At 38.4% G+C, this 26,278-nt stretch overlaps 1 protein-coding gene across 1 annotated transcript in view; it reads left to right on the top strand.

Moving 5' to 3' along the window:
- The window catches only part of SCEL (sciellin), a 204,945-nt gene that overhangs the window by 32,821 nt on the left and 145,846 nt on the right, over positions 1 to 26,278 (top strand). Inside the window, exons 2-3 of the mRNA XM_032314543.1 lie at positions 9,960 to 10,099; positions 18,692 to 18,946. The gene's annotated coding sequence lies outside the window, so the exon portion shown is untranslated. The remainder of the gene's footprint in view (positions 1 to 9,959; positions 10,100 to 18,691; positions 18,947 to 26,278) is intronic.

Genomic DNA, 26,278 nt, shown 5'->3' with positions numbered 1-26,278 from the left:
CCTTTTCCTTCCCCCCTCCTTCCCTTTGTTCCTTCTCCCTCCCTCCTTCCCACATTATCTTCCTGTAGGGATAAATCGTGCTGTAACTCTTTCAATGTGAAAATTGCAATATTTGGATCAGAGTTCTTGTTGGTGCTATAACCACAAATTTAGTGACTTAAAACAATATAATTTTATTATCTACATTTCTGGAGGTCAGAAGGCTGGAATGGTCCAGGAGAGGGCTATTCCTTGCCATTTCTGCCTTCTACAGTATGCCTGCATTCCTTCTGTGGGGGCCTCTTCCCTGGTCAAAGAGAGCAGTGGCCAATCAAGTCTTGCACGCTCATGACTCTGGCTTCACTTCCCTCCTCATAGCTCCTTCTCTGGCTCTTACACTCCTGACTCCCCTCTTTTCACTTATAAAAACCCTTATTACAAGGGTCCTTTACATTGGGCTCACCCTGATAATCCAGGATAATCTCCCCATCTCAAGATCCTTGATTTAATAACATCTTCAGAATCCCTTTTGTCATGTAAAAAAATGTATTCATAGATTCCAGGGATTAAGATGTGAATATATTGGGAGGAGGATGGGGAGAAGGTTATTATTCTGCTTATTAGAGACTAATGGGCTCTTAAAAATAAGGTTATTTATATAAAGCATCATGTCATCTGCAAAGAGAGAGTTTGCCTTCTTCATTGCCAATTTGAATACCTTTTATTTCTTTTTGTTGTCTGATTGCTGTTGCTAGGACTTCTAGTACTACGTTGAACAAGAGCGGTGAGAGTAGGCATCCTTGTCGTGTTCCTGATCTCAAAGGGAAGGCTGTTGGCTTTTCCCCATTGAGGATGATATTCGCTGTGAGTTTATCATAGATAGGTTTTATGAAGTTGAGGATATCCCCCCATTTCTGTACTTTGAAGCATTTTAATCAGGAATGGATGCTGTATCTTGTCAAATGCTTTTTCTGCATCAATTGAGATGACCATGTGCTTTTTCTCTTCTTTTATTTATTTGTTCTATCACATTGATTGATTTGCAAATGTTGAACAACACTTGCATCCCATGGATAAATCCCACCTGGTCATGGTAAATAATCTTTTTAATGTACTCTTGGATCCTATTAGCTAGGATCTTTTTGAGAATCTTAACATCCATATTCATAAGGGATATTGGTCTGAAATTCTCCTTTTTGGTGGGGTCTTTGCCTGGTTTGGGGATCAAGGTAATGCTGGCTTTGTTAAAAAAAAGTCTGGAAGTTTTCCTTCTGTTTCTATTTTTTGAAACAGCTTCAGGAGAATAGGTATTATTTCTTCTGTGTATGTTTGGTAGAATTCTCCAGGGAATTCGTCAGGTCCTGGGCTCTTGTTTTTTGGGAGTTTTTTGATCACTGCTTCAATCTCGTTACTAGATATTGGTCTATTCAGGTTGTCAATTTCTTCCTGATTCAGTTTTGGAAGTTTATAGGTTTCCAGGAATGCATCCATTTCATCTACATTGCTTAATTTATTGGCATATAACTATTGATAATAATTTCTGATGATTATTTCTATCTTCTTGGTGTCACTTGTGATTTCTCCCTTCTCATTCATAATTTTACTAATTTGGGTCCTCTCTCTTTTCTTTTGGATTAGTTTGGCCAATGGTTTATTGATCTTATTGATTCTTTCAAAAAACCAGCTTCTAGTTTTGTTGATGTGTTCTACTATGTCTCTAGAGTCTGTCTCATTGATCTCTGCTCTAATCTTGATTATTTCCCTTTTTGTGTGTGGGGTTGGCTTAAACACCCCCAAACTACTAGAAATCATACAGGAATTCTGTAATGTGGCAGCATACAAATCAATATACAGAAATCATTGTTTTCTTATACACTAACAATGAAAATATAGAAAGAGAAACTAGAGAATCCATTCCATTTACTATAGCACCAAGAACCATAAGACACCTGGGAATAAACCTGACCAAAGATCTGTAAGGATCTGTATTCAAGGAACTACAAAACACTTATGAAAGAAATTGAAGAAGACAAAAAAGATGGAAGACCATTCCATGCTCATGGATCAGAATAATAAACATTGTTAAAATGTCTATACTTCCTAAAGCAATCTATATTTTCAATGCCATCCCAATAAAAATTCCAATGGTATTTTTCAAAGAGCTAAAATAATCCTAAAATTTGTATGGAACCAGAAGAGACTCTGAATTACTAAGGAAATGTTGAAAAAGAAAAACAAAATTGGAGGCATCACACTGGCTGATTTCAAGCTTTACTACAAAGCTGTGATCACCAAGACAGCATGGTACTGGCACAAAAATGGACACATAGAAGAGTGGAATAGAATAGAGTGCCCAAATAAGGATCGTCAACTCTATGGTCAAATAATCTTCAACAAAGCAGGAAAAAATATACAGTGGAAAAAAGATAGTCTCTTCAATAAATGATGCTGGGAAAATTGGACATCTATGTGTAGAAGAATGAAACTTGACCATTCCCTTTTCACCATACACAAAGATAAACTCGAAATGGATAAAAGACCTCAATGTGAGGCAGGAATCTATCAAAATCTTAGAGGAGAGCATAGGCAGTAACCTCTTTGACATCAGCCACAGCAACTTCTTTGAAGATATGTCTCCAAAGACAAAGGAAACAAAAGTGAAAAAGAACTTTTGGGACTTCATCAAGATCAAAACCTTTTGCATAGCAAAGGAAGCAGTCAACAAAACGAAGAGGCAACCCATGGAATGGGAAAAGATATTCACAAATGACACTACAGACAAAGGGCTGATATTCAAGATCTATAAAGAACTCCTCAAACTCAACACACACAAAACAGATAATCACATCAAAAAATGGGCATGAGACATGAACAGACACTTCTCCTATGAAGACATACAAATAGCTAACAGACACATGAAAAAATGTTCATTATCATTAGCCATCAGGGAGATTCGAATCAAAACCACATTGAGATACCACCTTACACCAGTTAGATTGGCCAAAATTAACAAGACAGTAAACATGTATGTATGTTGGAGAGGATGTGGAGAAAGGGAAACCTCTTACACTGTTGGTGGGAATGCAAGTTGGTGCAGCCACTTTGGAAAACAGTGTGGAGGCTCCTTAAGAAATTAAAAATGGAGCTACCCTATGACCCTGCAGTTGCACTACTAGGTATTTACCCCAAAGATACAGATGTAGTGAAAAGAAGGGCCATCTGTACTTCAATGTTTATAGCAGCAATGGCCTCAGTCACCAAACAGTGGAAAGAACCCAGATGACCTTCAACAGATGAATAGATAAAGAAGATACAGTCCATATATACAATGGAGTATTATATCTCCATCAGAAAGGATGAATACCCAACTTTTTTATCAACATGGATGGGACTGGAGGAGATTATGCTGAGTGAAATAAGTCAAGCAAAGAGAGTCAATTATCATATGGTTTCACTTAGTTGTGGAACATAAGGAATAACATGGAGGACATTGGGAGATGGAGTGGAGAAGTGAGTTGGGGAAAACTGGAGGGGGAGACAAACCATGAAAGACTGTGGACTCTTGAGAAACAAACTGAGGGGTTTGGAGGGGAGGAGGTAGGGGGTTGGGTGAGCCTGGTGGTGGGTATTATGGAGGGCATGTATTGCATGGAGCACAGGGTATGGTGCATAAACAATGAATTTTGGAACACTGAAAAGAATAAAGTGAAAAAAAAAAGGTTATTTATTGTTTTTCTGGTTGAAATGTTAGCTGCATCTAACCTAGATTCCAAATCTCCAAATCTTGGCCCAAATGCTTGCTCATCTTCTCTGCCTTAAGTCCAGTAGAACAGTAGCAGATGTAATACTTTCATGAGTATATTCCATTATAGACCAGAGCAAATTCTTTATGTGTGCAGGTAATACACATTTCAGTGAGCTGAAAATGAGCTTGACTCTGCAAAATGTCATGTTATATTTTGGTACTTTTACAACTAGTTTCAAACACTCAATCATTTTAGTAATGGCACATTGGTACTATTTTGTGTGCCATAATATTCCCCAACTTTTGTCCTCATTTTTTTGTACTCCATTTTCTTCTTTTTCCAAGAAAATTAGATGAAAACTCTGTAATATTTTCTTGGAAATACAAAGGTATAGCCTGTAGTGACTGCGATGATGTCATTACCATTATTCTGTTGAAGTGAATTTTAGACCAGGATGATTTATAAGATATAGTAAAACATCAATAAACATCAATTAGTCTGCCAGTCCCTGTGTGTTCATGGGAATAAAATGTCACTCCTGTCCTTGAGGAATTCATAGTTTACTAGGAGAAAGAGATCATGCACAGAATAGAGAATTAACAAACTGTAGTAGCAAGACTCATACTAGAAAATTAAATAAGGTGATACAAATTTTGTTAGTGGAGGACACTCAGACCTTAAACATGCAAGCAAAGGTATTTCCTTGGAAACTGAAGGTAAATGTCACTTTCTGAAATTTGTATTTGAAACAAAGGAGGTTAGCGATTATAATACATGTTGAAATAAAATTTCTAATTTGAAATATTTTTATATTTGTTTTACACATTTCTTTTTGATATCATATTAAAAGATTTGACTATATTAATGAATAGGAAACAATGTACAGAACATTAAAATGGGTATTTCAGGGATTAGAAAAGAAAAACAATTAAAATATGTATATTGATTGTTTGGATTTTTTCCCTAAAATTCCATTGAATGTCTATCCCCCAAAGGAATATGGAGAACATAGGTTTGTGGAGGAAGAGTAAGAAAACGATAGTTCTTGCTCCTGATGAATGGGGATGACAGGCAGATCTATAACATTAATTTAATACAAAAATAATGTAAATGATTAAATCTTAGAGACACCTACACAATTACCTATGGTAGTGTGGAGATAATTACATTAAGAATTAGTTGTTGGGGGACACCTCGATGGCTTAGTCATTAAGCATCTGCCTTCAGCTCAGGTCATGATCCCAGAGTCCTGGGATCAAGCCCTGCATCGGTTCCTTGCTCAGGGGGCAGCCTGCTTCTCCCTCTCCCACTCCCCTTGCTTGTATTCCCTCTCTCACTGTCTCTCTCTCTCTCTAATCCAAATAAATAAATAAAAGCTTTAAAAAAAAAAAAACCTAGTTGTTAGGAAAGATGAAAGATTAAGAGATAAAGAGTTATTCTTGAGTGATTGCCAAAATGCCCATTTTAAGAAAAAAAATCTTCTTTAAACATATGTGGTACTTATGAACTCCTTTGATGTAGATTTAGTATATTCATTCAGTAAAGGATACAACTATATTTGTGACAGGACCATGTGATTATCTTCTCTTGCTTTTTTGTATCTATCTTGAGTTGACTTAGATTATAGCTTTGGAATAATCTTATTTGATCAATGTAGAGTTGCATTTCCTATCTCAAGGGTTAGAAATTTACTCTGCATGTATGTGGCGGGAATTGGGTTGAGGTCACATTAAATATGGTTATAATGGCTAGGGGCCAGTTGGCTGGCACAAATGAAGATGACTAAGAACCATTATCTTGTGTCATGATATCTGCATCCACCTGCCACCCTTTGTCAAATGATGCTTTATCCCCCTTGGAACTGTGCTTGGTGGCTTGTGGAACAATAAAATTCAATAACAGTAATTCTAATCTTGTTGGTAGATGGCTAATCAGCCTTCAAGTCTATATGACACCAAAATAACTAACCCTGTTGCTGCTTTAATTGCTTGAATTTGTTATTTTGGCTACATAAAATCTTCAGAGTGAAAGTCATGTTGAAAATTAGCCGACAATACATGCTGAATAGAACTGTAAGGAAATTTTAGGTGACCTTTCATTTGGAAATAAAGACTGTTGAGATGAACTGAAGGGACCATCGGATACTACTATCCTATGGCTCTGAGATCTGCTGGAGCCCTGTAGTGACATATAGAAGCAGGGAGAATAATGGACCAGCATCACTAGGTCTTTGACTATTTTAAACATGAACATTTGAATGACATGAACCCAGTAATATCAGATACCATTCCCTAGGGAGAGAGGTGGGCTAAGTCTTTTCAGTTTGGGTAACAGATAAACTGAGTCAGAGATTCCAAAAGATTTTTAAAGATTTTAAAGATTTTTTTCAAATTAAAAAAAAAAAATCCAAAAAGATTTTGTATCCTTAAAAACACGCTGTCATTTCCAAGTTAAGAAACAATTTTTGCTTTTAAAAATAGGCTTAGGGCGCCTGGGTGGCTCAGTCATTAAAGCATCCAACTCTTGATTTTGGCTGAGGGCATGATCTCAGGGTCCTGAGATGGAGCCCTGCATGGGGCTCCGGTTCTGCTCAGGATTCTCTCTCTCCCTTTCTCTTTACCCCTCCCCCGGCTTGTGGGTATGCACGCGTTCTCTCTCTCTCACTAAATAAATAAATAAAATCTTTTTTAAAAAAGGCTTAAATAATAGCCTCAATTGTTTATTAAGTTGATCTCTTTCATTTCAGAAACTGATCTCCAAGGCAAGGTCCTCTATTGGATATTTTTTGTTCCTCAGAGAATTAAAGGCTTGAAGGGCCCTAGGGCCAAGAGCATATGGCTGACACAAAGAGGGACCTGAGACCATTTGAAATTCCCACTTGTGAGACAGTGATTTGGGCCTCAACTGTCAAGATTAGTTGTCTATTTACTAGAGTATTATTCAGTTTGCTCCTCCTTCTGACTGGGTCCTCTATCTGTATGGCAGACCTAGAATAACTGTAAATCTGACCAGTGATTTATTGTGGCCAGTCCATAAACTTGATGAGCGACAGGAGCGTGGGAATGCTGGGGCCTTTCCCACGTCTGGTGAGCTCTATGTTTTGCTGTAACTGAGTTCTGTGAACTCTGGCCTTATCACATGATCCTTCATAATACAGAGCTACCCTCAGACACCGAACTTTCCTTGGAAGTGATGATAGAGTCAAAATTGTGTGGAGCTTTTATGTGTGTGTGTGTGTGGTGTCAAAAATTTAGTGCACAATAGTATCCATTGTTAAGGAAGACAAGGCATGTTAGAGGCACAAATTGATGTTAATTTAGACATATTGCTTTAAGTGTTGTAAAACATTGATTCAAGCGTTTTGTAGAAATGTTGTTTTTGCTTAAAACACTTGGGGCAATTGACATGCTTCAGCAACCTTTGATTTTACATATCCTTCCTTTATTTTAGAATTTTATTTTATTTTTTATAACTTTTCTATTTAAAAATCAATTAATGTGTAGTGTATTATTAGTTTCAGAGGTAGAGTTCAGTAATTCATCAGTCTTATATAATACCCAGTGCTCATTACATCATTTGCCCTCCTTAATGTCCATCACCCAATGACCCCATCCCCCCCATTCCCCTCCGCTCCAGCAACTCTCAATTTGTTTCCCATGATTTAAGAGTGTCTCAGGTTTGTCTCCCTCTCTGATTTCATCTTATTTTTTCCTCCTTTCCCCTATGTTCCTCTGGTTTGTTTCTTACATTCCACATATGAGTGAGACCATGGGATAAGTGTCCCCCCTTTTACCCAACTCTCCTGGTTGCTTGGCTCTGCATCCTTTCAGCACTTCTGTACTAGAGTGAACCTGTGGGTGCAGTCCTTGATCTGGGTTTCCATGTAAACAGCAATTAGATTGGAGTTTGGGTTTTGTAAGATATACAATTTCTCCTTTTAATTTTATTGGATTGGAGAAATAAGGATAATATTTACCTTGTGAATCTATGTTAATAATGATCATAACCATATGTAAAGTGCTCAGGAAACTAACTAGAATGTATGTTCATCCAGGGAAATGTCTGTGGTTTTTCTTTGTTTCCCTTTAGTGTGGATATTCAAGAACTGTTGCCAAATAAGAGGCTGCTCAGATACAAACACAAGAGAACATGCTGAAACTGCCTTTAAAAATGCAAGCCAGCTGGCTGCTCTAGACAAACGCTTAGGAAGAAAGCCTTCTTCATCTCATTCATAAATGGGGAAATGGGATTGCCAGGCCTAACTGGCTTGTTTATTTATTTTTGGTTTCTTTAAACAATGTATTCGTGAATAACTATGACCACATTAAGAAGAGGGTGCACTAGGAAAGCGAGGGGTGACCTTTCATGAAGTAGTGTTATAACCATCTCTATATATGGAAGAGTCTAGAGATGATTCCATGCAGGAATCACTCTGGGTGGTGTGGCCTCTGGCAAGCAGGTGATAATCGGCGAGTATGTGTGTATGTACCAACTTGGCTGGTGTGTATGTGTATGTGTGTGTCTGTCTGTCTCACATGAATATATTCTGTATTATGGCTCTCTCCATATATACAGAGGAGAGCATGAAACAGTGTGGAAGTAGGCAACCATCAGTTTGTTCTTTGTGTTTATAGGACCTGCTTCTGCTCTTTGTTTGTTTGCTTATTCGTGTGTTTTGTTTTTTAGATTCCACGTGAGTGAAGTCACAGGGTATTTGTCTTTCTGGTGGGGGGACGATGGAAGGATGGGCAAAAATGGGTGAAGAGAAATGGGCCTCCAGTTATGGAATAAATAAGTCATGGGAATAAAAGGCACAGCATAGAGAATATAGTCAATGATATTGTGGTAGCACTGTTACGGGCAGACATGGTGGCTACACTTGCGAGCACAGTGTAACATATAGAGAAGTTAATTACTGTGTTGTACACCTGAACAATTGTGTGTCAACTAGACTCAAAAAACAAGATGAAAAGGAAAAGAAAATAAAGAAAAATGTGAAAATAAATGTTGATTTTTGTCTATCTATCGATCTATCCATCATCAACATTTATTTTCATGCTCTTTACACTCTCCCCTGCATTGCAGGCTAGAAGCTTGAGAACCCTGTTTTCCAGACACCTTTGCTTTTGGTTCTGGCTATAATTTATACTCTGTCAATGAAATCATCTCATGTAAGATCCTGAAGGTAAAATACAGGCTCAATGAAACCATATATGAAAAAAATAAGAATTCCTTTGCAATTACAAATAATAACTTTCCTAATTTATTGGTTTTGTAAGTTTGGAATTCTGATATGAGACCTTTTCCCTTTTTTTTTTTTTAAAGATTTTATTTATTTATTTGACAGAGAGAAATCACAAGTAGATGGAGAGGCAGGCAGAGAGAGAGAGAGGGAAGCAGGCTCTCCGCCGAGCAGAGAGCCCGATGCGGGACTCGATCCCAGGACTCTGAGATCATGACCTGAGCTGAAGGCAGCGGCCTAACCCACTGAGCCACCCAGGAGCCCCGACCTTTTCCCTTTTAAAGCAAGAAGTAGATGTTCAGCTTTCACTGCAATGATTGAATCCTTTATTTGAAAAAAAAAAAAAAAGAGGGAATGCATTTTTTTCTTTTTGGCTGACTTTTAATGTGACATTGTTTGAGAGACTGAGCACAAAATTTTTAAACAGATGACAAGGCTGTCACCTTTGAGTGGTACAAATTTAGTAGCAATACTAGAGTTTTTATTATGATTTCTTTAAAGTATGAAACCCCAAAGTTATTCCTCTATGCCTTCATGATGAAATTACATAGAGTGGCAACATTTAAGACAGTGATTGGGAGAAAGGCAAGTGTGAGGAAGGCAGTATAATTTTCATCTAAGGAAAGAGTGCTAGACTTGTGGAAAGGTAATTGTAGGTATTACTGAGCAGTGTGATGATCCTCCCCTACGAAAGTTCATCTCCAAGAAGCATTCCATCAGGCAAGCTATCAACTAGAACTGGCCTTTGATAAACACACCCACTTTAATAGCAGTCCCTGAGATGAAAAGGTTTGAATGCTTTCAAGGAATCACAAATTCATGGCACTCAATCTCTGCAGCCTGAAAATATGAAATGAAAACTCTAGTGTGCTGCCTTGAAAACCATCAAATTATAGTAGAATCCTACTGTTAGACATAAAAGGAAGACATACATAGGACATAGCATGTTACTAATGATTTTATCTTTCTCTTTATCCCTAAAATGATTTTAGGCAACTGGCTATGATACGAAAATAATGCTTCTTGGCCTGATGTAAAATGAGGAATTGCCCAAGGTATCTTCCATACTACACCCTTTATGAGAAAATTGGGAGAGTCTGGCCTTCAGAACTTCATTACAAGGGACCATAAGGTAAAGTCTTAATAATAAGCCTCCTCATGTGGTGTTTAAGATAGACCTAACCTCATTCTAGAATCTACCCAATATTTGGAATGTTGTGATTCTGAAGCTTACAGGTACAGTGTTGTTGTAAACTTAATTCCCTAGAAAGTTGAGAGACAAGGATTTATTCTCTGTTCTTGTTACTAACTTGAATTTGGCAAATGCTTGTTACCTTTCAGTGCTGCAAATTTAGTAACAGCAGAAGAATGTCTTATTACAATGCTTATATTACATGAATTCTAAAACTAAGTTTGGTGATTTGAAGGGAAGATAGTTAGGAGGACAGTTTACTTTTCATCTAATGAAACATTTAACTTGCGAAAGGTAATCATAATATTACCAGTGGAGTTTCTTCGCTGACAAAATAGACTTCCTTTTGAAGAAAAGGATGTCAGTTTTATCCTCTTGGGAAATTTTTCGAGCCAATATTTTATGTGTTTAAAAAAGAAGAGTTTAGGCAATATAATTCACAATAACCAAAGTGTAGAAGTAACTGAAATGTCCATCAACAGATGAATGAAGGAGCAAATGTGAGATATACATGAGTGGACTATTATTCAGCCTTAGAAAGGAAGGAAGTTCTGACCCGTGCTACAACATGAGTAAAACTTGAGGACAGTATGCTAAGTGAAAGAAGCCAATCACAAAAGGACAAATACTGTACGATTTCACTTATACAAAGTAACTGGAATAATCCTATTATAGGAACAGAATGTAGAATAATGCCTGTCAAGGGTTGAAGGAGAGGGACGGGGGAGTTAGTGTTTAATGGGTACAGAGCATCAGTTTGGGAAGATGAAAAAATTCTGGAGATGGATAGTGGTGAAGGTTGGATAACAGTGTGAATATACTGAAATCTATAGCACTGTAAACTTAACAGTGGTTAAAATGGTAAATTTTATGTTATGTCTGTTTTACCCCAATTAAAAATAAATTTAAAAAGAAAGTTTAAAATGACTTCAACGGCCTCATGTTTATCCTTTTTCCTAATTTAAGAGGGAAATAAGTCCTGTATCTCCAAAATACTGTGTCCTGGCTGCTTTAAGTCTGAATAAAATTATCACCAGTGCCTTTTGGCTCTTTTAAGATGTCTCATTTGGTAGGCCATCAGCTTTGAGACAAATCTTTGTGGCTTTGAATTCAGATAAACTAGAGTTACCTCTGAGTTGTATCTTGCATTTGTTTTACAATTATAAACATGGAAGGTAAATAAAGAAAAATAATATTATCATTTTGGAATATTGCCTTTTGGGAGATTACACACATGGCAGTTTATATTAAAGATGTGATATACCCTGTCTTCTTATTGAATGTATTTTAAAATGCACATTTTTGCATCAAGTTAAAGATGCTTATAAAATATTTTATTTGTTAAAGGGAACCCCACTTATTGATAAGCTTCTTGTTTCCCTATGAATATTTGACCAAATTCTTCTGTTCTTTTACCTTTTAATGGTGCTTAAAGTAAACAAATAATGCCCTGAAAAGTTATTTTTCTATCTGTTTTCTGCTATAACTCTCATAAATACCTTTATGTGTCAAAGTTTCATGCCAATAATACTAAAGTGAGAATAATGTTTCCACTTTTTAAAGTAAAGTTACAATGATCTATCAAGTGTTTTAAAATTCAGATTCTCATCCAAAAACATAATATTTATTTTAGAATAGTACCTACTCCTTTCCCCAGCAGGTGGGTGGTAAAAGATAAGAAGAAAGAGGACATCAAGCATCTATACATATAAGGCACCTTGAATTTTCCTCTTTAATAGTCCTGTTTTTAAATTTTTAAAAAGATTTTGTTTACTTATTTGACATACAGAGATCACAAGTAGGCAGAGAGGCAGGCAGAGAGAGAGGAGGAAGCAGGCTCCCTGTTGAGCAGAGAGCCCGATGCGGGGCTCGATCCCAGGACCCTGAGATCATGACCTGAGCCGAAGGCAGAGGCTTTAACCCACTGAGCCACCCAGGCACCCCTAGTCCTGTTTTTAATGATGAGTTTGTTATTACTTATGTTTGGCAGGAAATTTTCATAAATGCTTAGTTCTTCTATGGACAAAATAATTTAGAATAAAATAACCATCACAAGGAATAGCCAGTAACTTATATCATTGTCCTGAATTTAAAGGTGAAAGCATTTATAATCTAAGCACCAAGATACTTGGAAGTTCAAGAAAGTTATTAGCAGAGGAGCCCTTTATAAGTCATGAGTGTCTGCAGGGGCAGGAATGGGTGAGACAGAACTTGTAATGCTAAATACATCTTGGGCAGCAGTGCTCCTGGCTTTGGACAGGATTTGTTATAAGCTTTTCCTCCCAAATCTGTTGCAAAATGTAGTTTCAAGTGCTCCCAGGTAGTTATGTCAGTGAGAGTAAATTTCACAGTGGAAAGGCTGTCTGTTTGAGTCCACTTGGAGTCAGTTATTTCCCCATGAATGGTTCAAATTTATTTTGGGTCAGTCTGAGTAAATGTCGAGCGCTTTTTCACATGGTCAAAGTGAGCTCTTCTGTAGGCACTGCCTATGAAAGTCGGACACCATGGCAAAGTTAGGACAGCTCCTCAGTCCTTTACAGGCAATTCTCAAATCCAAACTCCTCTGAAAACTCAGACTTTGTTTTCACAATTTCATTGATGATATTGTTGGAGCAGACCTGATGTGACTATTCAGAGTTTTAACTCATTCTACTTATTATAAATGTTTGTACATCAAACTGTGGAAATATTAGTGTTTGATTACAAATCCTTCCCTAGAGCCTGTCAGGAGTGTCCCATAATGTGATATGTGCACAAAAATCAGAACATTTCTGAATTCCCAAATACCTCTGGCTGCAAGGGACTCAGAAAAGGGATCTGGGTCTATATACTACCATTCATATTTGCATTACTACTACTAAGTAATGATATTCTTTTCACAAAACAAGTATTTATTGTATGCCCATTATGTCACTCATTGTGCCAGGAGTGGGATATACAATTATGGGGAAAACATACAATTCCTACTGTCTAGTTGGGGAAACAATCACATGTACAGCTATATAATTATAAAATATATCTCTATCTGTATATCTTTATGTCTTATATATTTAAATATATCAGATACAGTATTATATGTAATATTGTCTACAGTATATTATATACATATTAAATATATGCTATGTATATAATTTTAGAATGATATAGATAGCCATATGTATGTTAGATATATTATATGTATGTTAGATATATGATATAGATAACCATATGTGTTAGATTGTATGAAAGAAAAGAACAGAGTTCAGGAAAAAATGGGGGAGGGTCCAATAAAGGTTAATGAATCAGAGAATATTTGAATGGAAACCTGAAGAGTTATTGCAGTAAACAGGTGAAGGGGATGTAGAGGAAACATGTAGAGGAAACAGGTTGTGCATAGGTATAGGTAAATGTGAAAGGCATAAAGAGACTATTTGCTTAGCACATGGCAAGGGTTAAGAGAATAAGATAAGATGCACTTTAGAAGCAGAAGAATCTAGATTATTTTGAATGGACCATGGGAAAGACAAATGTTATTCTATTTGCTGGGGAGTGATATAATCAAATTTAGTTTTTAAGTTATCATTCTAGGATATCATAGGAATTCTGAGAATGAATTGGAGTTGTACAAAATTGGAAGAAAATAAAAAGCATTTCAGATGAGAGATGATGGAGGACAGACCAAAGTGAAGGAAGTGAAGACGAAGAGAAAGAGATGGAGTCAAAATTTAATTTGGAGAGAAGACCGGCAAGGCTTAGTAATGGATTGGCCACAAAAGTTAAGGGAGAGTCTTGCTGTTTTCTGAGTGAATGGAGGTGTCACTTGCCAAGACAAAGACTGGAAGCGGTGGGTATATTTTGTGGGCTGGGATGAGGGGAGAGAATAGTTCCATTTTAGACACATGAAGTTTGTGATGTCCAAGTGGACATCCAGGTGGACATGTCAAGTAGACATTGGGATACACAGATCTGGAGCTGAGATCTAAATTGGGGGGCTGTTAACTTAGGAGTTATAATACAGATGGACTTAAATCATAAGAATGGATGAGGATACTTAAAGAATGAAGACAGAGAAGAAGGTCAGAGGGTAACATTCAGGCTTGTTGGGGAATTTTAACATTTAAAAATCAGGCAGAAGTGGAAAAATCAACAATGTAGCATGAAAAGGAGTGACTAGACCGGTAGGAGAGGAATCTGGTGAGTGTGGTATCAAAAAATCCAGGAGAAAAGGGTTTTAAGAAGCAAGTGCTCAGAAATGTTGAATGCTGCAAAAAAAAGTAGGAGAGAAGGGGTCTGAGTGGCTCCTTGGTTTTGACAACAAGGGGTTAACTTGTGGCCTTAGCAAAAGCAGTTTCTATAACTGGATTATGGTAGGTCAATCAGTGATGGGGTGGGGTGGGTTTTTCTCTTGTTTTTGTTTTTTTCCAGAAGCTTAGTTGTGAAGGGGAACAGAGAAACAGAGATAAATAGAGATAGATACAAGGGCAAAGAGATTATTCAAAAGAAAGTCTGAACACAGATGGGGAATAGTGAGGGGATAGAAGATGCTGAGATGCTCAGGAAAGAAGGGATCCAAGGAGTTGAGGCCACTGCTTACTCTGTGTCAGGGTACTAGGGTATTATACGTACATGAACCCACTTTAATCCTTACAACACCACTAGAAATAAGTATCACAGTTGTAACACCTGATTCCATTCCAAATGGCTAGGAAGTCCAGTGAGAATAGCTCCAGGCTTACTCATGTCTACTAGGAATATCTTCGAAGTTCAAAGGAAAGTGCCCATGTTTCTATCTTGCTCCCCTTGGTTGCCTCCAGTCCCTGCCAACTTTGCTCTGAACGGGGGCTCACAGTCCTTCTTCTCTTAGTCTATTTCTGTCTCATTCTCATTTCCATGTCATCCTCTGCCCTCTCCCTCAGTCCTGACTTTTTGTCACTGTACTACTTTTACTTATTTTAGTAAGTTCTCTTTGAATTGGGAAGCTTCCATAAAGTTCAACAAAGCATCCATAAAGTTCAACAAAAGGTAATATTGATCACTTCCTATAGCACATCTTGCTTGGATTTATTCACATAATTAAATGACTATTGTGTGCTAAATACTATACTATACAGTGGTGAACAAACAGATACGGGGCTTATATTCTAATGTGTTTGTATGTATGGAGGAGTGCAAATGCTTGGTGAGTGAACCAATAAATTATTTTAAAAAGATAATTTCAGGTTATGATGAATTCCATGGATAAAATAATCCAGAGTAATGGGATGGGGAATTGAGTGTTTCCTTTAGATTGGGATGTCAGGATAGTTCTGAATACCATGCAAAAAGACCTCTCTCCACAGGGGGTCAAGATGGAAACAAAGAGAACCCACCTTGACCTACTAGGGAGAATTGATAAAAATCAAGGAAGTGAAGTGGAAGTTCCGGAATGTGGTGTAGCAACCTACTCCCATTTCCCAGTCAAAGATGCAGAGGGCAGTTACCTAGTCTGTTCAAGGCTCTTTGACTCAAAAGGGTTAACATTATGATTCCAAGCTCTGACTAATTATTTCCTGAATAAAAGCACCTGTTCTAAGCCTACAGTATATCCGAGGAAGCCTTGAACAGACTAACTTACCGGGCTCTGTAAGTGAGGCTATTACCAAAATAAGCATCTTTGGATGAAATGATTTATGTGCAAAGGTACTGTGAATCTTTTGGAGACAGTGGGCAATGTCAAATCAAGACTTTCACTGCCACAGCATGCTATCATTGTGAAATGTCATTTTTTTTTTTTAGACAGGTCTTAAAATTCTGCCAAAGGCCACTTAGTCTTTCCCTTCTCTTCTAGGAAGGAATGTGCCTAAATTTTCCCAGAAAAATGGGTGTTCCCTTCAGAGAAATAGATTGCTCAACCTTGCTCAGTGACAGCCAACTACAGAAAAATCACAATCATTAAGGCAGGGTTTTTCTTTCTTTTTTATACCCTACCAAAATTATTTAATAGAAATCCAAGACTCCACATGGTGGTCTGAGCTTCACAATTGCAGAAAAGGATCTAGAAGTTGCTGTTGCTTGATTGGTTTGACATCCCTCCAAAATACCTACCAGATACCCGGGGTGTACTGGAAGTTATAACTACAGAGCGTGACTTTGTAAAGTATGGGGGAGGTGCTTCTTCTGATTCGTCTTTTATCTTGCAAACAGTTTAGGGGACTATAATGGATAGTATATAAAGCCAAGAAATAGCCTACCTATTTTAAAAGAGCAAAGGGAATGAAATGATCATTACATGGTTAGAAAATAAGATTTATGAGAAAGGATTAAAGAAGTTGGGAGAATGAATAGAAACCTGAAGATATCAGAGGTCAGATTGGTGCTTGTTACTGTTTCTTCCCCATTCCTGAGCTGGACCTCAGAGTCACCTGAAAATCCTCTGGAGTACCTCAAGGAATCTCTGTAAGCTCTTCTTCCTACCTCTATTCCTCCTTCTTCTGGTGTCCTCCTCCCTTTCTCTCCCATCTCTTCATGCCTGGTTTATTTCCCCTACCAACACCTTTAGTTAATTGTCTTACAAAACTATTGTTTCCTGGCTCTCTGCCCTTTTCGTAAGAACCATTTGCTATTCCCATCTAGTGTCTAACTAAAGATGACCCTTCACGTTGGTTTCTGGCACATAGTTTTGCTTACTAAATGCTTTTTGTATCAAATATTTATAACAGTATCTTTGCCACGGCTATCTTATGTGAGTCTGGTCCTTTGTGAATGAGTGACACACACACAGAGAAAATAGCAGGTCTGTATATTCACAGCAATTCCCAGCTGCTTGGTTTTCCCATTCCAGCTCCCACCTGTGAAGATCTTTAGAATAACATCAGTTTTCTCAGGCTGGTATATTGGTTGGGACAGGCCAACTGCTACGACACAGAATGTCAAACCTGTGAAGTTCAAAATTTGGATTGGAAATCCAAAATAAACGTTTGTCACTCGTATGAGGCTGGCTGGCTGGCTAAGGTTTTACGTGGCTGCTGTCCTCCGAATAGCAATGCGGGCTTTAGATCCTCTTCTTGATCCTTGGACTTCTCCATTCAGTGGGTACAAGGGGGAAAAAAGAGAGAACTATGTATGTGAGGGCCGGAAGTAGTATAGAAGTATTCATATACAGTTCACTCTATTCATAGTTCATTGACCAACACCCAGTCACAGGCTGGATCCAACTGGAAAAGTGGCTATGACATGTCACCCAGCAGTGTACTTGGAAAGAAAAGAAAAATCATTTGGTGAACAACTAACTATTGTTGGCACAGATGCCATGAATGAGCTTCTACTTCTTTTTTTTTTTTTTTAAGATTTTATTTATTTATTTGACAGAGATCACAAGTAGGCAGAGAGGCAGGCAGAGAGAGAGAGGGAGGGAAGCAGGCTCCCGGCTGAGCAGAGAGCCGGATAGCCAAAGGCAGAGGCTTTAACCCAGTGAGCCATCCAGGCGCCCCATTCTATTTCTATTAATCAAATGACTCTAACTAAAATGTTAACAGAAAGTATGGCTGCCATAAAGCGTACATACAAAATCTTCAAAGAATCTTACCTTTGGGAGACCATTACATTTTGACATACAGGGTTAAAGAAATGAAGTCAAACACATGAAATTATACTGAAGGTTAAAATATACATGGTTGATATACCAGAATTGTGACCCTGCCAATATATTAAATGTTTCTCATGCAAAACCATTAGGAATATTATAGTGTCCACTGAAGACAATTCATTCACACCTTTGCCATTTTTGCAGGGTATCGGACCCTTTCCCATTTCTCTCATTTTCATATTTATTTTAATATTTTCAAAAAAAGAAAAGCCCTTTTGTTTGATCTGCTTATGTGTGTTATCGCAGAAGAATGAATGAACTTATAAAGGAGTGAGAAAGAAAGGAGGGGGCAGGGAGGACAAATCATACTTAGTATATAAACATGTTCACACTTTTTTTTATGATTATTTTAGTGCTGTTTTTTTAAACAATGGAGCCTATTAAATTTTGAGATTTTCCTCTCAACTATGAAAAATATAAACAAGCAGAATTTTATTTCAGTGTTTGTTTGGGCATCAGGTTTAATTATTTTTCTTTTCTTTTGGTTATACCAGCTTATCCCTCTGTCTATCAGCATTAGTTCTCCCTCATACAGGAGTATTCTGGGCTTCTGGTGGAGCACATATTAAAAATAATGAAAGAACAAGCAATTTACAAACATCAATACCTGGAAGAAGTTTGGGAAGAAGAGCAGAGTTTGGAGAGAATAAGTAGAAAGCAGGGCTATCAACCAGATTAAAGATCAAAGAACCCAACTTCTTCCTAAAACATTCAACATTATAAAATACCATCATGGGAATTCTATGACTCATTCAAATGGCATTGTTGAGTGTGAGGATAGAAGCGACAGGAAGGCCTTGGAGCAGAACAACAAGTGGCCTACACCAGTAGTCTAGCAGATTTTATTCTGAAAATTCTGTTTATATTTAAGAAACTAGAGCTTACTATCTTTCCATATAGTCATTCTTCCTTCCTTTCCTCTTATACAGAGCACCTTCCAATATGAGATACATACTGCAAAGACACTGTCCAATCAATACATCTTTGAAGGAACATCAATTAACATTGCCCAGCAGTTCAAGAACCTCAAGGCTGACTAACCTTCTCAAAGGAGACCAAACAGCTCCTGTGTCTGGAGGTAATGGCCTGAGGCAGCCTGGACACCTGGGAACAAAGCAGAGAGCCATCCGTGGAAGCTCTGAGCCATGTGTCTGGATGGGAGATTAAATTGCCTTACAAGGAAAGTAAGTGCCCAGGGAGATGTGTTGGGTGAGTCCCATCTCTTGCTTACCTTCAACCTTGCAATCTCATTCATCTAGTCAAAGTTTATTGAGTTATAAATATGCAAGACAATCAAGGCAATTGAATGATGTGTGAGACACAACCCTGCTTTTTTAGGAATATACAGTAACTATAATATAAGATGGACAGGGCCATCTGAAAGGTACAATCAGGAGCTGTGGGTATGGATATGTCTCCTGGTGAAACTACAGAAGTTTCAGGGAGGAATCTGTATATTTGAACTGGGCTTAAAAATCTCAAACTTGCAGGCACATTAGGATCTGACCTTTTACCTTTGTGCATGATTAATTTATTTGACAACCTGTTCTGTAAGTTACAGAGTTATAGCATATTTGCCTGTAGTAGAACCAGATCTACAAAAACCTTTTGGTACTCAGAAGCACTACCATGTATGAAGGCCTCTTAAGGAATCTTAGGAATCACTAATTCAAATTCCCCTGTCTCTTACAGTAAGTAGAATGACTTCTGTGAATCCAAAGGGTCAAATATTTAAGGCATATCTGATTCTATTGCCCCTGTGCAAATCTGCTTTATGAAAGGAAAAGGAAAGGGAAACCCAGGGTCACAAATGCTTAGAGGAGATTTGAATAAAACATGGTCAGAAAACTCATTTTAAGATGTCTTATGTTAGGCTAAATGATTTGTTTTCCTGTGTATTCATATGAAAAAATAAGTATTTGCTTACAATAAGTATTTGTAAATAAATATGCTCAATAAATTAATCTTTGGTCTATTTCAGGAAAATGGTTGGAGATTTAAGTATCTGAGACCTAACTAAGTTGCTCCCTTTTACCGTCAACAAGTTAGATTAGTCTCTCACTCAGAAGGAGCAAGGATATAGTTATTTCCCACTGAGTCAGCTCAAAGTGCTTAGAGCCTTTTCCTCCAAGGAGCCAGGGTGCTATTCACGGAAGTCCTAGTACTGGCTGGCCAAGCTCTGCTTCAGGAAATCAAAATGTGTTGGCCCTGACTTCAGTCTTTATTCATCTCACTTAAGCCTAGAAGGTTCTTTAGTTTCCTTTGACATTTGCGAACTAGATCCATAGCCACATTTCCATGGTTAATTTAGCAGTAGCTGATTTGGAAAGTTTCTTAAGTGTGACATCACATTATACATATTTTTCTAATTTAAAATGGCTAACAGAAAAATTATAGACTGGCAATAATGGAAAAAATCAGATGCCTAGGACCTTAAAATACTTTTTAGCTTTAAGGTCTGGGAATCTTCATAATGCATAGGATTACTTTTTCTTCATGCCTTCCTCACTCCTAGCCCAGTTCTCTTTTTGGAGAGATTTTTGAAGACTAAAAGCTGAGTGTTTCAATGTCTGTCACCATTTTATCTGCATTTTCACAAGCGTTTCAGCAATCATGTGAGTCATCTCTTCCTCACCTCCCACAAATAGCGTGGGTTAAATAGAGCCATGGGAATTTTTTTTAAAAAGTAGTAATTCTGACTCTGGAATCTAAAAAGACATCGCTTACATTAAAAGCACACACACAACACACACACACACACAGAGTGAACGACCTACCAATGCAGCTGCCTGTGAATGTTGCATAAGGCAGATGCCAGTGATTTGTGTTTTGGGTGTTATTCCTGATATTCGGCTGTTTTGGAAGCAATGTTTGAAATCAGAGTGTGTTGGGGAACTGACCTCATTACATCATATGTGCTGAATCACTGTCCTACAACTCTTGTACCCAAGGCACAGGGCAGACATCACATTGTCAATGCACTGTCCTGGAAATGTATGCCAGTAAAAATCTTGGCAAGGCTTGTGGGACATTTTTACTGTTTTTTCCCATTGTTACATTCATGTGATCAAGAAGATACTTTGTTCTCTGTCTCTGTCTCTCTGTCCTTCTGTCTCTCTGTCTGTCTCTGTCTCTCTTACAATCCCTTTTTCTCTAAACAATCAAATCCTTTTAAAAATCCTTTCGTTGGAAGCTACTGATCTAAGGACTTGCCTCTCTGCATCCCCAGTGTTTTGACTGCCCTCTAGTGGCTATTTTGAATCATGTTTCCAAAAGAGTTCATCTTTTTGTTTCTTTACCATGTCTCAAGTAAAAACCTGTGTGCTGGGAGTTGTCCTTGACGAATATGAAGCTTTCGTGTTTGAAAAGAACAAGAAAATAATGATGATTTTTAACCTCTATTTTGTTTCATCTTTGCAGTTTGAAAACCCCAGACCTCTGAAATGTTAAATAAATTAACCCACCTCTGTGTAGCCTCCGTCAATGAATGCTATAGTGTAAGAATACTTATTTTTTTTAAGAACAAACTGCTTTTGTCTGCACCACTCAATTTAAGGGAAAACTACTTCTGGAATCCTATCCAAGCTCTTCATACTCTGAATAATTTCTACTGCTACTCTAATTATCAGCCAGGATGCTTATTTGTAATCACCCGCTTTCAATAATTTAAATAGGTAGTTGTTCAGCCAACTATTTTTATTCAAAATGTGACAAAAGCTAAAATTACATGTTGAATTTTATTCAGATGCTGTCTTCTTTTAGGACATGCCAACGGATGCAGAGCAATTGTTCATTTTCTTATAACATGTCAGAAGCACATCTTTACTTCATGAATCTAACCAGCAATCTAAAACACAGTCTGCAATTTATGGATCAGTTCAGTTGCTTACCAGAACCAGCAGGCAGGGCATTCTAAGATTTAATTCAGTCTGCTGAATCATCAAACATAACCACACCCAGGCTGTGTTATTCTTCAGATTTTAGAGATGAGCTTTCACTGTCTTGTCTGAATTTCAGCAAGGGATCATTTTGGCTGTTATATTTTCCTCCAATTATAAGGGCCAGTTTGAATAAATTTATCAGTATGACTATCACTACTTAATATTTCTGTAAAGGCCCTTAATCTCTTTGGTCTAAATTTTCTTTTATACTTATATATATAAAATTCTCAATAAGAACTGAATCAGACAAAGTCCAGATTCCTTAAGAAAAAATTTCTATTGTTTTGATGAAGTCCCAGAACCTAAGTCAGGTTTGGTGGGGTGAGGAGGTTTGGAGCCGACGACTAAAGAAAGAATTCTTAAGACGTCGTTGGTGCAAAATGGTGGTTTATTAAAGCACGGGGACAGGACCCGTGGGCAGGAAGAGCTGCTGCCCCGGCTTGTGAGGGTCGGCATGTTATATACCTTGCGGTTGGGGGAAGGTGAGGGGAAGGGATGGGAGGTTTCAACAGAGTTTTCACATGTTAGGGAGGGCCTACAAGGTGCCGGGGGTGGGGGGGGTGGGGGAGTCCTTGCGGAGACATTAGGGCTTCAGGAACTGAGAGTTATTTGCCTCTGGAAATTTGTGCTATTGATAAGGTAACCTCCCTGTTTAGGTCTCTAGAACATCTGTAGAGCAAGGGAGATTCCTGTTCTGCAGGATTGCGATCCATGCAAGTTAACTATTTATCGTTTTATGGCAGTCAGGGGTGGCTGAGGAATGCTACACATATGGAGGGGAGCAGGTGAAGAGGGGGTGCAAGGCGCCAGCTTTTGCTCTGTCCTCAGCCAGTCTCCTGCTCCCTCATCAGTTTCATTCTTTTTTTTTTTTTAAGTCCAGTAATTATAGCCTTCTAGGCTGGCAAAGGAGATCTCTCTGAAAAGTCCCAGAGTTGCAAAATTGCAAAATTGAGAAGCTAGGTTAAAGGTTTTTTCTGTTTTGTGAAATTTGCTAGATTTTGCCAAGCCCTTGTTTTTGCACCAAAAAAGTTTCAGGGAAAGCTTGTTGTTATCCTTTGTCTGGGTCCTTGTTCAAAAACTATCTGTGGAGTAGTTAATTGCTATTAGCGAATGCAAATACAAACAGTTGCCTCAAAGCAGCTCGGTAGTCCTTTTGTCAGTTCCCAATGGGCCCCTCGCCAGTTTCTCATTGTGGATTTTCCAAATTTTCATCCCTTTCTTCAAATCCACCCCACAACTCCCCACAGTCACCATCACCAGATTACCTTGGCTCTTGCCTCACAGAGGAAGTAGACTATTTACAAGAGCTCCTTCAAGTTCCTTTCACTCTATAACCTTACCTGCATTTGTGGTCCCAGGGGCAGGGTTGGGGTTGGGGGTGCAGAGACTTCCGATTTTCCAGGACCAGTCCCTCCACCTCTACTCTTGTTTCCTCAGAGCTCTTGCTTCACCCTTGTCTCTATGATTTAGGGTCCATCAGAGTCCAAATGACAGGTTCCAGCTCCTTCCTGAACACAGAGGCCACAGGTGGCTCCTTTGACAGAAGCTGCATGTTTTCGGTTATGTGGCCCTGACACCCTGGCTTCAAGGGATTGCATTATGGAGAGGGGCTGCAGCCAAAGGCAGCAGATGTACGGGCCGTCGCCAAAGGCAGCTCAAATGTGAGAGCCAAAACGACATGGTGTCTGAATCCTGGTTGGATTCCTGTTTGCAAGCAATAGGAAATTATTCTGGCTAATTGAACCACACCAGAATCTTTGCTGGAAGGATGTCTGTGGCTCAGATATCTATAGGGACCTAGAAGGCCTGGCTTAGAGAAGAGGTAGAAACCAAGGTGCTCTGAAGAGGTCTACAGTGGGGAGCACAGCAAAAGTTATGCAGGAGGCGCAGCAGGTTTTGCCTGCTGCCTCCACTGCTGCTCCTTTGATGGGAGTGGTCTTCAGCTGTCCCTATATTTGTCTGACTAGCTGAGGCCAAGTGACAGGCTTGCTCCACAGCCAGGCTAGGCAGGGAGAGAAAGAGCACTGGCCCATTGGCTACTGTGTAGGATGTGGGTTCCATGCCTGGATCTACATGGTAGAAAATTCTCTGAAGGGAGATTGGAGTGTTAATAGGAGTTGGATACTAGACAGTCCAAACTAACAAATGATGAGTATAGACAATTCTCTAACACAATGAAAGGCTTTTGTGGAGAATATGAATGTGAGACAGAGAAAGAGAGGAGAAGTAGAAAGCAGTAGAAATGGAGGAGCAATGGCAGAGAGAAGCAAAGATGAGAGACTCAGAGCCATTGGGAAGGACAGAAGTTGTGTCATGATAATGGTAAGTCATAAGAGTAGAAGAGGGATTGATGTCCACTCTTGGGGGTGGGGAGACAAACGGTGACCACAGGTGCTGGGTTGCTTGGGACACATGAGCTAGCTCAATTCTGGAAGAGTAGATAGTGTTAACCTAGCTCATAGGCTTTGGAGTCAGAAACTGATGGAGGACCCTGAGATTCATACCCCACCCTAATACTCACCCACTGAGTGATCTTGAACATATTTTTTAACACTACATCCTCACTTTCCTAATCTGGAAAAGTTATATTTACATTATATGGTTGATGTAGCAGCAAAATGACAACACATAAAAGTTCTTATCGTAGTTCTTGGTATATTATATGTTAACTATTATTATTATTATTTCATATCCCCCATGACTTTACAAATTCTATTCTATTTTTTTAAGATTTTATTTATTTATTAGAGAGAGAGTGAGCAAGAGAAAAGGAGAGCACAAGTGGGGGGAGGGGCAAAGGAAGTGGGAGAAGCAGACTCCCTGCTGAGCAGGGAGCCTGAGGCCTACACTGGGCTCAATCCCAGGATCCTGAGATCATGACCGGAGCGCCCACTCAGAGGGCGTGGAGAACCCTCGGGGGCAGAGAGGTCAGTGGGACAGGAGCAGAACGAGGGAGAGAGAAAAGGCCAGAGAGGTGATAAGGATGAAGGGGGAAGAGTCTAATTATTCATTTGCTTGGGGGTTACATGAAACATTGACATGCATAACAAATGCTTGGGGAGGGTTGAATGACTTATCTAATTGTAACAAAGAGAGATGTACGGTAGTGTTAGAATAGTGGTCCTTGGTGTCAGGTGGGAGAGTTACGTCATCATCCTAGCTCCAGTTGAGCCAGGGTGCACAGGACAGGGAGGGGATGAGGACCCAAGAAGTAGGACTCAATCCAGATTGTGGTGTCTCTCTCCCATTTGAGCATTATGTTATACAACCCAGTACCCATAATGCATGTAGCTCATCCAGTCACCCCTGGGGTCATTCATCCACAATTTTTAAATATCAGTTTCTCTGCTTTTGACTTGTTAGGTAAATTTTGTCAATGATGGTTTTCTTCATTGCTGGGTCCTTCATGTTTGCAACTATGATTTGTGTTGATTAATGGCTAAACACTGTTTGTGAAAATATAATAAATCATTATGGAAATTCTGAGCAACTGGATTATTTTTTGCTTTCATGACTCAGAATTGGCAACTTTACAATTTGTGTTTTATCTCCTTTGGATGATTACCTTGATCAATCAAGCCAAATGGAAATAAAACCTGCTTTAGGTGGGGGTGAGGCATAGGCAAGTAGACTTTGGCCAAGTAGAGCTGACAGTCTTTCAGGGCTGGAAATACTCTTGTCCAATTTCTTCATTTTGCAAGTGTGGAAATTGAACTAAGTAAGTCCAAGTGACTTGCCAAGGCTGTCCTAGGGGAACAAATAGGATCCCATATGTCCTCCCCTTACTTGAATCATTATGGAATCACTAATATTTGGTAGAGACAGTTGAAAAACTTTATTTTCTAAGCATTGGGTAAGTGGAGGTAGAATTGAAAAAAAAATTAAATCAGGTTTTATTGACCTATTCTTCATGTATAATCTCCATTCTGCAGGTGTAAGGTCCATTTTGAGAATCTGTGAGGAAATTTGAGGAAGATAGCAAAACGGCCAGATTTATACTTCAGAAGTTGATCTAGCAAGAGTACTCCTCCGTACTACAAAGAATTTTAAAAAACTGTATGTATTTAAAAAATAATTCTTGCCACACTTTTATTAACTGAAATTAGTTTTATTGTGCCCTTTTTTGACTTGTACAAGAAATATATTACTTTTTAAAAATTATTTTTATCAACATATAATGTATTATTTGCCCCAGGGGTACAGGTCTGTGAATCATCAGGCTTATACAAGAAAACATATTATCATTTTGCTTTTACTGTGTTATTTCTAGATATTACCATGTGTTGCTCCTTGTATTGGCTTGGTTCAGATGAAACTTTTAGTTGAGTTGCTTATAATAGTGATTATCTAGTTGTTAACTTTTATGCTCAGTGGGCCCTTAGAGCCAGGTATAATGCAGAATAAGACACCTGTGACCATGCAATGATCAGTGAAGATCCACTTCAAAGTCAATGTGATGTACTCTGTACTCATATATTCTTGATTCACTGCTACAGGATGCAGCATTGCTATCTTTCATTTTTACTTATAAGATCTAGGACATTAGTTCATTTATTAGTTCATGTGTGTGTATAT

This window comes from Mustela erminea, chromosome 15 (assembly GCF_009829155.1).
Source record: "Mustela erminea isolate mMusErm1 chromosome 15, mMusErm1.Pri, whole genome shotgun sequence".
NCBI classification, from domain to species: domain Eukaryota; kingdom Metazoa; phylum Chordata; class Mammalia; order Carnivora; family Mustelidae; genus Mustela; species Mustela erminea.
The sequence above is the reverse complement of the archived record's forward strand: the minus strand, read 5'-3'. Positions and strand labels throughout refer to the sequence as shown.